The sequence below is a fragment of the Marmota flaviventris genome, chromosome X (genome assembly GCF_047511675.1).
Source record: "Marmota flaviventris isolate mMarFla1 chromosome X, mMarFla1.hap1, whole genome shotgun sequence".
Taxonomy (NCBI): Eukaryota; Metazoa; Chordata; class Mammalia; order Rodentia; family Sciuridae; genus Marmota; species Marmota flaviventris.
In genome coordinates, this window is record NC_092518.1 from 54004851 (window position 1) to 54020463 (window position 15613).

The 15613-nt window shown below is 42.1% G+C and overlaps 1 protein-coding gene and 1 long non-coding RNA gene across 34 annotated transcripts in view; one reads left to right on the plus strand and one right to left on the minus strand.

The window, feature by feature from the left end:
* The window catches only part of LOC114081457 (uncharacterized), a 244623-nt gene that overhangs the window by 138854 nt on the left and 90156 nt on the right, over nucleotides 1-15613 (plus strand). For 25 of the 32 annotated variants that reach the window (XR_011705630.1, XR_011705618.1, XR_011705606.1 and 22 more), the window contains 4 exons: nucleotides 10900-11028; nucleotides 12961-13077; nucleotides 13273-13417; nucleotides 13963-14055. This is a non-coding gene — a long non-coding RNA (uncharacterized lncRNA). Of the gene's footprint in view, nucleotides 1-687; nucleotides 823-2108; nucleotides 2169-10899; nucleotides 11029-12960; nucleotides 13078-13272; nucleotides 13418-13962; nucleotides 14056-15613 lie in introns of all 32 variants that reach the window. The other 7 variants (XR_011705619.1, XR_011705622.1, XR_011705608.1 and 4 more) reach the window with 6 other exon arrangements.
* The window catches only part of Chic1 (cysteine rich hydrophobic domain 1), a 150885-nt gene that overhangs the window by 27311 nt on the left and 107961 nt on the right, over nucleotides 1-15613 (minus strand). Inside the window, exon 14 of one of the 2 annotated variants that reach the window (XM_071606234.1) lies at nucleotides 14167-15407. The exons of the other annotated variant lie outside the window; for it this stretch is intronic. The gene's annotated coding sequence lies outside the window, so the exon portion shown is untranslated. Of the gene's footprint in view, nucleotides 1-14166; nucleotides 15408-15613 lie in introns of those variants that run through there. 2 annotated transcript variants of the gene reach the window in all.

Genomic DNA, 15613 nt, shown 5'->3' on the forward strand with positions numbered 1-15613 from the left:
CCACAATTCCTGGCCTCTAATTTAGTCTCTAAACTGTATCTCTCCTGCCCTGCTCTTTCAGTTTCCCATAGACAGCCAGCCCCATTATTCAGGGCTCCAAGTTAGACAGGAACAACATGGTAGAAGAGTGTGGCAGAAGTGGCTTACATGGTGATGAGGAAGTGTTGTAGGGACAAACGAGGCAAGGCATCGAAGATAGCAGGAAACAGTTTTATTTGGCTGAAGCCAGGTTTAGAGGGTACAGCTTTTGCTGTAATCAATCAATCCCCTGAACCCCAAGTTCAGGGGGTTTTAGAATTTTATACCCAGCATGTAAGGGGAGGGGCTCAGAAGTTCACAGTCTGCAGAAGTTCACATAAAAGCAGCTTTTTCTTTCACTGTTCTGGGCAAGTTAACTCTTCAAGGACAACATTTGAGAAGGGGAGAGCTTCTTCTCCCCTTTCTTTCCTCCCCCTGCCACCTGTTACCATGGAGCCCGTTTGTAACTTATCTTAAAAATATAGACATCTCTGTGAAGCCCAGCTCAAGGCCAGAGACCTTGTTGGCACATTTCTACAAAGTATTGTACTGGATATGTTTGTGAAAAACTAGTAAAGGGTGTTCAGCACCTGGAGTGCTGGTATCTTCTCGGCCAGTGGCCAAGTAAAACAGGGCGACACAAAAATAGGAAGTTTATCTACATTGAAGTCTTTTGCAGAGACTCTTTTGCTGGCAGTCCTAAAATCAGTCTGGGTGAAGATTTCTGGAGAGGCCCAGTTAAGACTTTTCAGTGGAGAAAGGGGTTGCCACTTCAGAAGCAGACCGAGAGTCTCCACTCTTGAGGTACAGAGTATATACCCCATAGCCACACCCCAATTCCCACTTCCTTCATCACACCCTACCACTTCAGTTACCAGTCAGTTAATCCCTATCAATGGATTAAATCACCATAGGCCATGGTAGCATAGGCCTATAAGACTCTAATAACCCAATGATTTCTCTTCTAAATCTTCTTACATTGTCTCACATGTGAGCTTTTTTTTCCTTTTCTTTTTTAAAATATTTATTTTTTAGTTTTAGGTCGGCACAGTATCTTTATTTTATTTTTATGTGGTATTGAGGATTGAACCCAGCACCCCACACATGCCAGGTGAGAACGCTACCACTTGATCCACATCCCCAGCCCAACATGTGAGCTTTTGTGGAATACCGCACATCCAAACCAGAACATAGAATAAAATACCAAAACTTAAAATGCACACCTACACAAAATAACCATTGGACTTTTTTTTTTTTGCCAGGGGTATCAGGGATTAACCTCAGGGGCAGCAGACCACTGAGCCACATGCCCAGCCCTATTTTGTATTTTATTAGAGACAGGGTCTCATTGAGTTGTTTTGCACCTCACTTTTTTTTGCTGAGGCTGGCTTTGAACTCCCTCTGCCGGCTTTGAACTCCCTCTGCCTCAGCCTCCTGAGCCATTGGGAGTACAGTTGTGTGTCTCTGCTCCTGGCTAACCACTGAAGTTTCAAAATTACTTAAAAGTTAAAATGAGCTTCCTTTAATCCCCTCCTTCTCCCCCAACACAAGGGATTGAACTCAAAGGTACTTAATCACATCTCCAATCCTGCCCTCTTCCTTCCTTCCTTCCTTCCTTCCTCCCTCCCTTCCTCTTGCACTCTTCCTTCCTTAGACTTAGGAATCATTGGGATTATAGGCCTATGCTACCATGCCCAGCTTTATTGCATTTTTTGAGATATATGTCACATAATGTCACCATTTCAAATTGTACACTTCCCTGGTTCCCAGCACACCCACTGTGCCATGCAACTATCACCACTATCCAGTTGCAGAATATTTCCATCACCCAAGATAACACCATGTACCTACTAGAAATTACTCCCAATTATTCCCTAATGCATTGCCTGGCAACCCCTAATCTACCTTCTCTCTATATATTTGCCCATTCTAGACATTTTGTATAAACAGAATCAGTGTGTGGCCTTTTATGTCTGATTTTTGTCATTTAGCACAATGTTACCAGGATTCATTTATGGGGTAGCATGTAACAGTACTTTATTTTTATTTTTATTTTTTTTTAATATTTATTTATTTTATTTTTCCGGCAGACACAACATCTTTGTTAGTATGTGGTGCTGAGGGTCGAACCCGGGCCGCACGCATGCCAGGTGAGCGCGCTACCGCTTGAGCCACATCCCCAGCCCATGAGCCACATCCCCAGCCCCTTTATTTTTTTAAACAGTTTGTTAACTTGATTACTTTGGTGTGGGGGTACTGGGGATTTAACCCAGGGGAGCTTTATCATTGAACTACAACCCAAACCCTTTTGAGATAGGGTCTCAATAAGTTGTTTACAGCCTTCCTAAGTTGTTGAGACTGGCCTCAAACTTGTGATCCTCCTATCTCAACTTCCAAAATCATTGAGATTATAGGAGTACACCAGTAATGTTAAGTATGTGATTTGTAGGCCTCCATTTATATATATATGAAAGAAAAGTGAGGAAACAGACGGGCAAGCCAGAAATGAAAGACAGAGCCAGGCAGAGATACACATGAGAGTTTATTTGTCAGAGCTGACAAATAAAGGCCATCTCTCTATAAGAAAGAAAGGCCACACAGGCTTGGGGTTAGAGACTTTTATTGGGGAGGCTCAGGAGTTAGAGCCCAGTGGCTCCTAATGTGGGCAGTGAAGGGTGGGGTTGGTATGAGGGAGTGGTGAGCCCTTCTCAGAAAGGCCCTTGGGTAGAAAAGCGAAATTTTTTTTAAAATGGCATCTGTCACTTAGGATGCCCATCCAGATGCTAAGCAAGGACCTTACAATTAGTGCTCTACAATTGTACATAGTAGTGTGATTCATTGTTATATATTTGTACATGCACACAATGTAAAAATATAATTTAGTCAATTTATTTCATTTTCTTTTATAGGCCAAATAATCACTTATTTTTTGCAGAAGTTAATGGAGCATTTTAAGTCATGCTTGTACATGTCACATAAAATATTCTGAGCTTAGCATGGTGGCTCATGGCTGTAATCCTAGTGGCTCTGGTGGCTGAGGTAGGATTGCAAGTTCAAAGCGAGCCTCAGAAGCTTAGTGAGACTCTAAGCAACTTGGCGAGACCCTGTCTCAAAAACTAAAAAGGGGGGTCTGGGGATATGGCTCAGTGGTTAAACGGCCCTTGGTACCAAAAATAAAATAAAACAAAATATCTTCAGCCATTACTGGAGATTTGTAGATGGTTAGACTGATGTAATACAATGTCATTGTTGCCCTGGGCTATTGCTTGTTCTCAGGTCCCCAAAAGTTGATGGTTTTACTGAATTTGGCATAAGCCCAGTGGTACTTGTGTATTTTGGGATGGTGCATGGTTTGTTTCCCAAAGAAAAGGAACAAACCTCAGAACCATGGTCTAAGTTTCTTCCCATTTTTGTTGTTTTTGTGTAGAATGGTGAGGAGAGTTGATGGATGAGCAGGTCCCCCCTACTCCTGGAATTTGTGACACTGTTACTATGTGTGTGTGCATCAACTGTGCTGTCATCAGACTGATGAAAATCATCATTTTCCAGATCTATTTCCTCTTCCTCATCTTCTTCATCAGCTTGTTGGGCATCATCTTCTTGTTATTGGTTTCCTGAAGAGTTGTAGTCGACAGAAATGAATTCATCATTGCTTTCTTCCACTTGTGCTTGTAGAGAATCATTTTGGTCTCTTTCCAACAACTTCACCACTTCTTTGTAGTGCCCTCCTCGTGTATTAGTTGTTGCTGCTGCTGTTACTGGTGTTCCTTCTTCAACACAGGATCCATCTATTCCTCATCTACCTGGTGCTTAACAAATCTCGGATTAATTTTCAAACCCTGGTCTCTTCTGAGCTCCCAGGGAAGAGGAAGCAGAGGTGGTCCAGCTCACTTCCTCTTTTCTTCTTGGGTTCTTCAGGCTGTGATTTGTGCCCCTACAGAGTCACTTGTCCAGAAACTGTAATGATTTTTTTTTAATGCGAATTTTTTAGTTTTCAGCGGACACAACATCTTTGTTTGTATGTGGTGCTGAGGATTGAACCCGGGCCGCACGCATGCCAGGCGAGCGCGCTACCGCTTGAGCCACATCCCCAGCCCATGATTTTGTTTTCATAGTTTCCTCTTGGCTGTGCCTATGCCTTAATCCTTTCCCAGGTCCCTGGGTAGCAGTCCTCTGCCCAACCCCCTGGTCCCCACTGAGTAAGGGGCTGGAGCCAAGGCTCTAAGAATCAGGATGCTGGCCACTAGCAAAGGAAGAAGGCCCCAGCAGAGGGTTGAGGGGAGAGGGAAGCTAAGGAAAACATGCTGGATGTGGTCTTGCTCCCAGCCACCTTTCACAATGGAGCCCCAGCCTCTTGGGTCTAGTGGGGGATGGTCCTGATCTTGTGTCTTTGGCTCATGCAATTCAGGGTAAGCTCCTACAACCCTGGGAGAATGACCAAGGCTGGGGAGAGACAGAGGAACCAGCCAGCTCAGCTTGGCTGCACCCATTGCGGCATGTGTCCCTGTTGCTGGGGCCCCCTTTCTATACCCTGGAGGTCCTTTACCAACCCCTGGGACCAGGCAGCAATCCCAGTCCCTACTCATCCTCTCACTGATGAGCCACCTCCCTGTCCCTCAGTTGCTGGCTGCCACTCTGGCTCCAGCTCACATTCAAGTGGGAAAGGAGAGCTTCATAGAGGAGGGCGGCCACAGTTTCTGCTTGTCCAAGTTGGTGCTGAGGCAGCTCTCCAGGCTCTCAGTCTGTTCATGGTGGTGGCCTTAGTGCCACAGTTCAGCTCACTCTGGGTGGAGCTCCCATCTGGGGTGGGGTGTGTGTGGGGGGATGGGGGAGAAGCACCTACCAATGATGTAATCACCTGGTGACCACTCTTGTCCCACCTTTTGTCTTCTTTCTACAAGCACATTTTAAATGAGGGATATGTTGCATCTAAGATTAAGAAGTACTAAAAGACATCAGATTTATGGGAACCCAGCCAAGTTTCTGAGACTGGCATTGAAATCCTGCTTCAGCCTCCTGAATCATGGGGATTACATTAACTGTCTGTCTGTAAATATCATATGCGATAAAACACAGACTTGGAGCTATGTATGTACCTAGTGGTAGGCCACTTTCATGGCATGACCTTGACAGTGGTTTCAATCTATAATACCAGAATAAAGTTATTTTAAATACAATATAAATTTTACCATTATGCAAGTATGGTAAACCTACACAAATGAGTGATGATTGTCTCTCCTTCCCCCATTATTTTTTTTTTTTGGGGGGGGGAGAACCAGGGATTGAACTCTGGGGCACTCAACCACTGAGCCACATCCCTAGCCCTATTTTGTATGTTATTAGAGACAGGGTCTCACTAAGTTGCTTACCAGCTCACTATATTGCTGACGCTGGCTCTGAACTCTCCATCCTCTTGCCTCTGTTTCAGAAGCCACTGGGATTACAGGCCTGAGCCACAGCACCAGCCCCATTCTTTTTTCTTTTTTTAAAAAAATATTTATTTTTTAGTTGTAGTTGGATGCAATACCTTTATTTCACTTATTTATTTTTTTATGTGGTGCTGAGGATTGAACCCAGGGTCTCGCACATGCGAGGCGATCACCCTACTGCTGAGCCAAAACCCCAGCCCCCCACCCCCATTCTTTTAAAGCAAAAAATATATATATATTCTTTGTCTTTGGCTGTTTGTCTAGCACATTCCTGGGATTCCAAGTAGCTCCATTTTTGAGTGGTGGCCTCCATTTGTGGATCTCATTGGCCTCACATTTTGTAGCCATTAATCTTTTGAGGGCTTAACAAGTGACTTCATCTTGGGGGAAAATAGCCTAGCAAGGATGGCAGGATCTATTGGCAAAGCCCCAAGATCCAAAGAACATAGAAAAGAGCCCAGGAGCATTGGCAAGCCCTTTTACCTTTCTATAGTTGGCCTGTAGGGGGATCGGTGAGGGGGTATAGAAGAAGAGAAGCAGCAACACAGAGATGTGAGATCCCAGGGCCCCTGTTGCCAGCAGAGTTCCCCCAGTGAATAGAATAAGTACCCTTCTTGTCAGGGTGAAAAGTCTGGACTCAGATACTGCCTCACCTATTCAGTGAGTGGTCAGAATGCATGTCTCCCTCTTGACATCTGCTAGGCCTTACACTGCCCAACAATTTACCTGACACTCCCTTGGCAGAAGCTATCCCCTCTCCCTCTTAGTAACAATCCTTTAGAACCTGAAGGAAACCTTTAGAATCCATTCAATTTAACCTAGATACTAGTTCCCATTCAGAGGTGTTATAGCAACTGTGGTTACCTTTCTTATCATACTAAGGCTGGCAATTGCAGGGAGAACTTGGACTGTATAGGACTCACTCAAATTAGTGGGTCAGGGGTATTTGGTTAAGCCTTAATGAAGACAGCAGGCATCAGTGCACAGCAGCACCTATATATCAACAAGCCCTGGATCCATTCTAGATTCGATTAGACAGGTGAGAGGTTACTAAATTACTAAGGCAATGCAATAAAAGTGGTTTTGCTTTTTTTTCCCCCCCTGTGCCTCAATTGAAGTCGGGCCATTTGCAGCCACAGCAACCTGCATCCATTGGAGGGCAGTCTTGCACTTTTCAGTGAGGCAAGAGAGTCCACAGCTTTTTTTTTTTCTTCCAGTGTGAGGCTAAATCACCTGGCTGGAAAATGCAAGTGTGGGGATTCCAAGCAATCAGGAGATGATTTGCATTCAAAAGACAGCTTGCTGTGCTTGCAGGTGTGGGGAGGAAAAAGTGGGTCAAGTTGTTCCAGCCACCTGGAAAACCTCTGTTATGCAGGGCTTGGTGGCACAAGCCTGTAATCCCAGCAACTCAGGAGGCTGAGGCAGGAGGAATAGAGCTAAAGTACAGAAAGGGAAATTTATAAAATGTATAGCACCAAGTGCTTTCATTAGAAATTAGGAATGGTGCTGGGTGTGTTGGCACACACCTGTAATCCCAGCAGCTCAGGAGGCTGAAACAGGAAGATCAGGAATTCAAAGTCAGCCAGCCTCAGCAAGGATGAGGCACTAAGCAATTCAGTGAGACCCTGTCCCTAAATAAAATACAAAATGGGGTTGGAGATGTGGCTGAGTGGTCGAGTACCCTTGAGTTCAATCCACAGTACCCCCCCCCCGAAAAAAAACCCCAAAAGATAGACCACTGACTCCAATTAAAATCAAATAAAAGCATGCTTATTATTTCGACCAGCCAGGCTGCCTCTCCCAACAAAAGACAGTCTTGCAGCTTTTTAGAAGCACAGCTTTATAGCCCAGAAAGTTACACAAAGGGGGATTACAGATAACAAAACTCTGAGAAGCATAACACAAAGGCTAGTTTATCTTTTTTGCTGGCCCCAACATCAGAATTTATGAAGGTCATTAGAGCCTTAGAGAGGGTTGTTATCTGGTCAGGGAAGGCCAGGCATGGGTGAGTTCCAGGCACAGGCAGGCATTCCAACCAGTTTAGAATTTGCAGTAATTTATAGTAAAGCCGAAATTAGCTGTTTATGCCTTGGTGGCAAGATGGCTCCCAATTTTAAGAGGGAATCAGAATGGGTTTATCAAGTTCAGAAAAGGTAGCATTATTGTCTTTTCAGAAGAAAATCTAAATGTAATATATTTAAAACTGTTTCATGCACAAGTGAATTTTGAGTATCATACTAAATACCTATGAGTTTCCAAATACAAATAAAGTTGCTCATTCTATTACCATTAGAAGTCTACAGTAAAAGCTTCAGAATGGTTATAATACGATGGCTAAACCCATGATTTTTAAAATAAAGCAAAAATAAATTAAAAAAAAATAATTTGGAAAGAGTGATGGGAAAACTTTTAAATTCAGTGTGGAGTGTGATTCAGCCTAGACTAGAGGTCTTGAATTAAAGCTGCTGACCCACCTCATGGCCTAGAAAGCCACTTTGTGTGGGCTGGGGCTGGGGCTCAGTGGTAGCGCACTTGCATGGTATTTGTGAGGCACTAGGTTTGATTCTCAGCACCATGCTTAAATAAATAAAGATCAACAACTTAAATTTTTTTTTTTTAAAAATGAAAGTCATGTTGTGTCCCTTTGGAGGTGGAGACAAACTGCAACTGAAAGGCTTTTTAGAAAGAGGCAATGAGCAGAACAATTAGGCAAACATATAAAAAGAAGATATTTGCTGTTTCTTGTTTGGATAAAGTCACTAATCTGAATAATATTGAATGTTAGATATTAATATTAAATATTAGATATTGGGTAGAGATTCCTTGATGTATATGACCAGAGCATGAAGTTTGAAATAAATTATCACTAGGTGTCATTTATTAAAATTATTTATGTGTATATATTTATGAAGAGAAAAAAAAATTGGTTTGTCAAATGGAGAATGAATGGGGATAATCAACCCTTTATTTTTTTTTTTTTATGGAACTTCTTCCTGTGATATTATTCTTTTTTTTAAAATTCTTTTTGTTTTAGGTGGACACACTATATTTATTTATTTATTTTTTAGAGAGGGGGGGAGAGAAAGAGAGAGAGAGAATTTACTATTTAATATTTATTTTTTTCGTTTTCGCTTGAGCCACATCCCCAGCCCCCTCAACCCTTTCTATATTAAGTTTTCATTCTCAAAGACCCTGTTTTAATTTACATTGGGCTATATTATTTATTTTAACTGAGAGTTCATGGGAATGAAATGGGATCCCATTTGGTTAAGGCAACTTGTAAGTGTCAAAGCTTTACCTTAACTTTATTTTTCATTCTCTCAGAGCATATTTTACAACAGTGAGTATTACGACTATGAGAATGTTACTCAAGATAACATTTAAAGGGCAAATTTATCTAGTTTTCTCTGTATTGTACGTAGCAACTTGCCTTTTTTTTTTTTCTTTTTTCGTACCAAGGATTGAGCTCAAAGGCCACTAAACCACATCCTGCCCTTTTTTGTCTCTTATTTATTTATTTTCTATTAAGAGGTGGTTTGACAATTCCAAACAATATTTCTCATCAGTTTTTAAAAGGTATTTACAAAAAGTTTCTACTAAAGGTATTTACAAAAAGTTTTTACTACTTCTACTTTTAAATATATCAAGCACTTCTAAATATATAGAAGGACTAGATATTCCACAAAAGACCCTGTCTACTATTCACACAGCACTGGTAAAGAAAATTGCACGCGTATCAATGACTAAATATGAGGTATCTTCTAATATGACCATTTTGTCTTTGAACCTTTTCCTCCTCATTTCCTTCTATTTTCAGTCCAGTGGACAAGTACAGGCGTATGTAACAGAGATGGTTGAACAAATTCATATCCAAAAGTCTTTTTACAGAGGACAAACTTTCCTGTGAATTTCAACATAAAATGTACACAAAGTTCTATTTTACTAACTCCTTGGTCATACACTGGCAACCTCTTTAACATCTAGAGACTAGATGTTGTAAAATTGAGACTTATTTGTCCATTATATACACTATATACACAGCAAAACAAAATGCACAAAACATAGAAAACTGATGTCTGAATATGTCCAAGTATGAACACACTGACCTTTTGCAATTGCTTCCCTCCTACCTCCTCCACATCACTGAGCAAGAACAGATAGTAGTAATCTATACTTCTTATGAATTTTAGCAAAAATATATTTGCAAAGTGATATTTTACTACCTCTACATTTAACATACATCGGGCACTTCTAAACATCTAGACAAGACTAGATGTTTCAAATAAGGACTCAATTTGTCCATCATGTACATGACAGTCTTGAATCCATAGCACACATGTAACAATAGTTCTCATTTAAAATTGTCTTCAGAATATGAGCATTCTGGCCCTTCACGGACCCAGTGGGCTACAATGCTCAAATTTTCAAAAGACAACCCTTCCTAGGAATTTTAACAAAAAACATACAAAATGGTTTACTAATTCTACTTTTGTCATACACTGGCAACCGCTTTAACATCTAGAAAGACTAGATGTAGATTAGGAGGACTCATTTGTCCTTTATACACACTATGTACACAGCAAAATAAAACAAAATCCATAGACAACTCTTGGCTCTTGGTAAGCACACTGGCATGGTGCTCCCCAGGACAGGCACACAACTCTGTACTACTCAACAGGGGTTTCCCTGTTGCACCCCCCCCCCCAATAAAGAAACCATTTCATAAGAATTTTAACAAAAGAAATTTACAAAATGTGTTATATATTTTATTACTTCTACTTTTTTTTAAAGGGTTTTTTTTTTTAATCTTTTTTTTTTTTTGGGTGGGGTTCTTTTTTTTGGAACTGGGGTTCGAACCCAGGGCTTTGTGAATGCAAGGCAGACACTTTGCCACCTAGCTACATCCTAGCCCACCACTTCTACTTTTAACATGTATCAGGCACTTTAAAACATCTCGGTATTTAAAAAAAAAAAAAAAAAGTATTTAGCATTTTCAACCATATATACAATAACGAGGAATAAAATGCACGTGCAAAATAATGGTTATTATACAAAAATTGTTACTTAAAACCAGTCTGGCCCAGGACTCTTTGTGACGGTCAGTCTTCTCCATGTCCAACATCCCACTGAACAAACAAAACCACTTCCTAGAGGTGATCTGACAAATCCATTTCAAAGTCACTTCCAAAAGGCATTTCTGATTTTTTCAAACAAATGGACATTTACAAGACAAATTTCATATCCAACTCTATCACACGGCAGGCATCCTCTTTACCTTTATGATGTCCAGATGCAGCACAAGTTTTAAAAGGTGGGTGGCAAGTTGAGAGCAGCTTTTTCACATTATAGACAAAGGCCTTTTACAAAAGGCCAGGAAATCTTCCCAGAGGGTGGCGGGCGTTTCCAACTGGGCAGATGAGGCCTGTGACTCGACCATTTCTCTCTTTGTTAGAAGGAACACCAACCGCCCCAACACCAACCACCAACCACCGAACACCAACCGCCCGAGGCCGCTAACAGTTCTACCTTCTAGGGCTTCGCTCACCTTCCAGAACGGTTCCGTCTTTGTTGGCGAGACAAGGTGAGGTCTAGCAGGCGGCGCTGAGCGCTCACGAGGGCCCTAGTCTGTGCGGCTACGCTGTCCAACACGTGGCCGAGCTTGCAGGCGTCAACTGTCCTTCTTGGGATCTTGAAGCCCGTGCCGGCCTCCAAGGCATTCGGCATTCCAGCGGCCACCATTCTTCTGGCCATGCCATGCACGCAATCACCCAAAGGGGCCACATCCCCGGTGACGGCTTCAGCTGGTACAGGCAGGACTGAGCCAGGAGACCGGGCAGCCTGCGGGGTCCAGAGTCCAACAGGTCGCCACTACCATCAGGTCATCCATCCTGGATGACAGGCTCCTCAGTCCTTCACAGCCAGGGCCAGCCAGTGGGCAGTGGGCAGAAGCTCCGGGGATCTGCAGGGGAGGCTGGTCCTCTCCGCGGGCCCCCCAGCTCACCCACTGGCCCCAGGACAGGGGCCCCCAGAGGGCCCAGGAGAGCAGGCCGCACTCACTGAGTTACTTAACACCTTGCTAAGTTGCTGAAGCTGGCTTTGAACTCCTGATCCTCCTGCCTCAGCCTCCTGAGCTGCTGGGATCACAAGTGTGCATCACTGCACCTGGTATGTCCAGATATAATTGTAACTTTCATCCTGGTATGGATAACCTCACACATTTTTTGTCTCGTGTTTCAATTTATCATCTATACATCAAATACATGTTGTCCTGCTATCAGAAAAGCCTATCAGCAACTTGTAACCATTTTGTTGTTTTTTGGGGGGATTGAATGAACCCAGGGGTGCTGTGCTGCTGAGCCATATCCCTTTTTTTTTTTTTATTTGCTTATTTTTATATGGTTCTGAGATCGAACCCAGTGCCTCACTCATGCTAGGCAAGTGCTCTACCACTGAGCGACAACCCCAAACCCCTAATTATTTTTTGAGACAGGGACTCCATAACTTATTAGCTTGACCTTATATCCTCATTCTTGAAGCCAATCCAATAACAAAGATAAGGTCTTGAGAAAAAGGAAAATGTTTCATTGTTTTGCTAGCAAAGGAGAAACAGGTGAACTCGTGTCCCAGAGCCTGTGATTCTGCCCATCATGAGGAATAGGAGACTGTTAAAGAGGTGATTCAGAGAAATAAGATAAGGGAGGAGAAGGTCAGGGAAAAGAATGTTGGGAAAAGAAAAAAACATGTTTCAAAGCCACAAGGGATATAATCAAAGCATCAAATGAACCCCCATTACACTTAAACCTCTGATCCTCCTGCCTCTGCCTTCAAGTTGTTGAAATTATTGGCCTATGCTACTGCACATTGCTGTTGTTAATGTTTTTGTTACATAAATTCTTTGTGGTGCTGGAAATTGAACCATACAAGGCAAGCACTTACCAACTAGCCCCTATACAAATTTTGACTTTCCAGTTTCCTGAAATTATGGACATTCGCTTTATTTATTTATTTATTTATTCTTTTCTTTTCTTTTTTTTTTTTTTTTGGTATCCAGGATTGAACGCTCGATCACTGAGCCACATCCCCAGCCCTATTTTGCATTTTAGAGACGGGTCTCACTGTTGCTGAGGCAGGCTTTGAACTCATCTCCTATCTCAGTCTCAGGAGCTTCTGGGATTACAGGCGTATGCCACAGTGCCCGGCTAGTTAGATATTATTTATACATGAATGCATTCTACCATATATTTATATTAAAATGGTACATGTATATAATTAATTTTTTTACCTTTTATTTTATTTTCATTTGTCCAGTTGTTTGCTTATGAATTGTTAAGTAATCAAAGGCTAGCTTTATGCTTGCTAGATGTGATATTTGCTCAGTTCAAAGTCCCTTTCTTTTTTTCTTGGACTTGTAGCCACCTAAGTCCATTTTCGTTTCATAATTTAAAAATTTTCTTTACATTTGTAGCCACCTGATGTGCCTCACCGGCCCCCCTTTTGTCTGTCTGTCTTTTAGGCTTCCTCATGAGGTTGGTTTGTCTTCATGGTTGAGGAAAAAAAGCTGAGGAAAGAGGAGGAACTTGATATGTCTAGGTAGTAGCTGTTCCCTGGGACTACCTGACACCTTAGAAAGGTAACCAGACTTACAGCTTCTCCTCCCCACATTCTCGCTGCTCCCACCCCATTCTGGGGTTTAAACCTTGGCACTTTACCACTAAGCAACATCCCAGGTCCTTTTTATTTATTTTGAGACAGGGTTTTGCTAAGTTGGTGAAGGTCTCACTAAATTGGTGAGGTTGGCCTCCATCTTGCCATGCTTCTAACTTAGCTTCCTAGGTCATCATTTTTTGCACAAGAGTGCTGCAGCAAGACCACAGAGATGTGAGATCCCAGGGCCACTGTTGCCAGCAGAGTGCCCTTATCCCCCAGTGAATGGGGCACCCTTCTTGTCGGCCTGAAAAATGCGTCCTCAGGTAAGACCTCACTAATTCAGAAGTACTCTGAATGCATGTCTCCCTCTTGCCATCTGCTAAGCCACACCCTGGTCCCAAATCCTCCTCATAGCTCCTTGGCAGTGGTTATGTTCCTGAAAGCTGGGTCCTTGTCCCCATGTCAATCAAATAATGAAGACATGGTTTTTGGGTTTTTTAATTTTTTTTTAGTTATACATGGACACAATATCTTTATTTTGTTTATTTATTTTTATGTGGTGCTGAGGATCGAACACTTTATATATACCTGAGACAAAACAGTGTACTTCACTAATGTAATGTGCATTACCACATTAGCCTCAAATAAAATCAGGATGTAGTACACATAATTATCACCATATGGTAAGTCTTCTATGAATCATCAGTAAGAGAGGCACATCTATTTGTTGCTGATTCCATAGGATTTGGAGGATAACACCCAGACAGGGAAACGTGCCATTGTTCCTGCTACTAAGTATTGTTTCATTTTCTTTGTGCTACATATTTTTGACATATGAAAGTTTGTCTCCATTGTGAATTTTTTTCAGTTAGGGATACCTGGCACAGCTTTGATTAGGGAGGGAAATTTTGACTCTGCTTCGGGATGGAGTGAAATGATTCTCTCAACCCAAGGTAGAAGGGTAAGTATCTTTGTTGATGGTGATATCCACATAGAAAGGTAGTAATGTAGTGATATTACATATTCTGATACCACTCAGAAAGACAAAATTATCCTGGCTGAGGCAGGAGGATCGTATGGTAATATTATTTTTACTGATCCATGTATTTTACACAAATGACAATAGTTTAAACCCAATGTGAACTTTCATTTCACTGAATGTTCCTCTGATGGTCATATGATATGACAATCAAATTTGTACACTAAGAATAGTGGAAATTTTGATTCTTGACATGTAGACAAATCACCAGGAGAAAGGGGATATTTCTTAATGCTAGGAAGACGTAAATTGCAGTAAAAAGTCTTCAATAAGGTTTCTCACAATATGTCCAAAATAATATCAGAAAGAGGGAAAGAGAAATAAAAAATATCAGAAATTTAAGGTTAAATATCGCATAATGAAGATTAAATTTGAAACACACATTATTTTTCCATTTGGTGGCCTCAAATGTATCTAGCAGTGGCACGTTGAGTGTGAAACATGTCACAGTAGAAGAATGTCTTGTAAGAAAAGTCCGCGGAGTTCCCAATCAGAATGGGGGACTCTACTCAGGACCAGAGAGAGGGGTTCTTGGCCTATGGAATGCGAAATGCATTTCTTCTGGCAGAACTCTGATTACGGGCGGCAATCCTTCCAAAGTGTGCTTTGGAGTGATGATGCGCTCCACTTGGCCTTTTATGTGGAGTTCCAGAAGGTAAGGGAAGTGTCTTTACTGCTGGTGATATACACATGGGAGGAGATGGCACTTGTCACCAGTGTGCCTTACCACGTGGCCTCAATCATTCTCCAAATGTGTGGCTGTAGGTGGCCTACCTTCCAGCTGATCTTCCTCTGACACAAACCATTGGGACTGTTCCGTGCTCTCTGGGTCCAGACTGAATGTGGCTGTACATGCCAGAAACAGGGGGGCACACAGCACACACGTGGGAGGTTTCCATAGGTAGAGACTGATTTGCAGCTGGCACTTTATTCCATTCCCAGGAGAGATGAATGCCTGGTGGCAAAGTAGTCCCTTCGGGGTGCAGTGTGACTTGAGTTTCCTCACTGCTACCCTCTGAAGACTGAGCTGTCCTTTCAGATAGATAGTGCCAGTTGGTTGGGTATGTAGCTACACTGAAATAAGAGGTGAGGCAGAGAGAGGCCGCTTTCCTTCAGAATGTTGTCAACTACTGTGAGGGGTCAAGGCCAGTATAATTCACTTCCCCAAATACTGAACACAGAGAGTGGGAATTGTGAAGAATGATGGCAAGGAAAGGCTTGAGAATACTTGCTATGCTTGGTAGTTGTCCCGGAGAGACTGGTTCAGTGGTAGCCTAAAGAGAGAGTTTCAGAAAAGGAACCACCTGACTTAGGTGTTGTACTTGAGCAGCAGCTGATAAAAAGAATAGTATAGAATATATAATCATTTTATATAAAATAAAAAGTATCCCATATATAACACTATGAAATAATTATACATCATATGGAATTATGTAATTGTATCTGGATCAATGGCCAGCGTCTCATTGTGGGGTTCTTT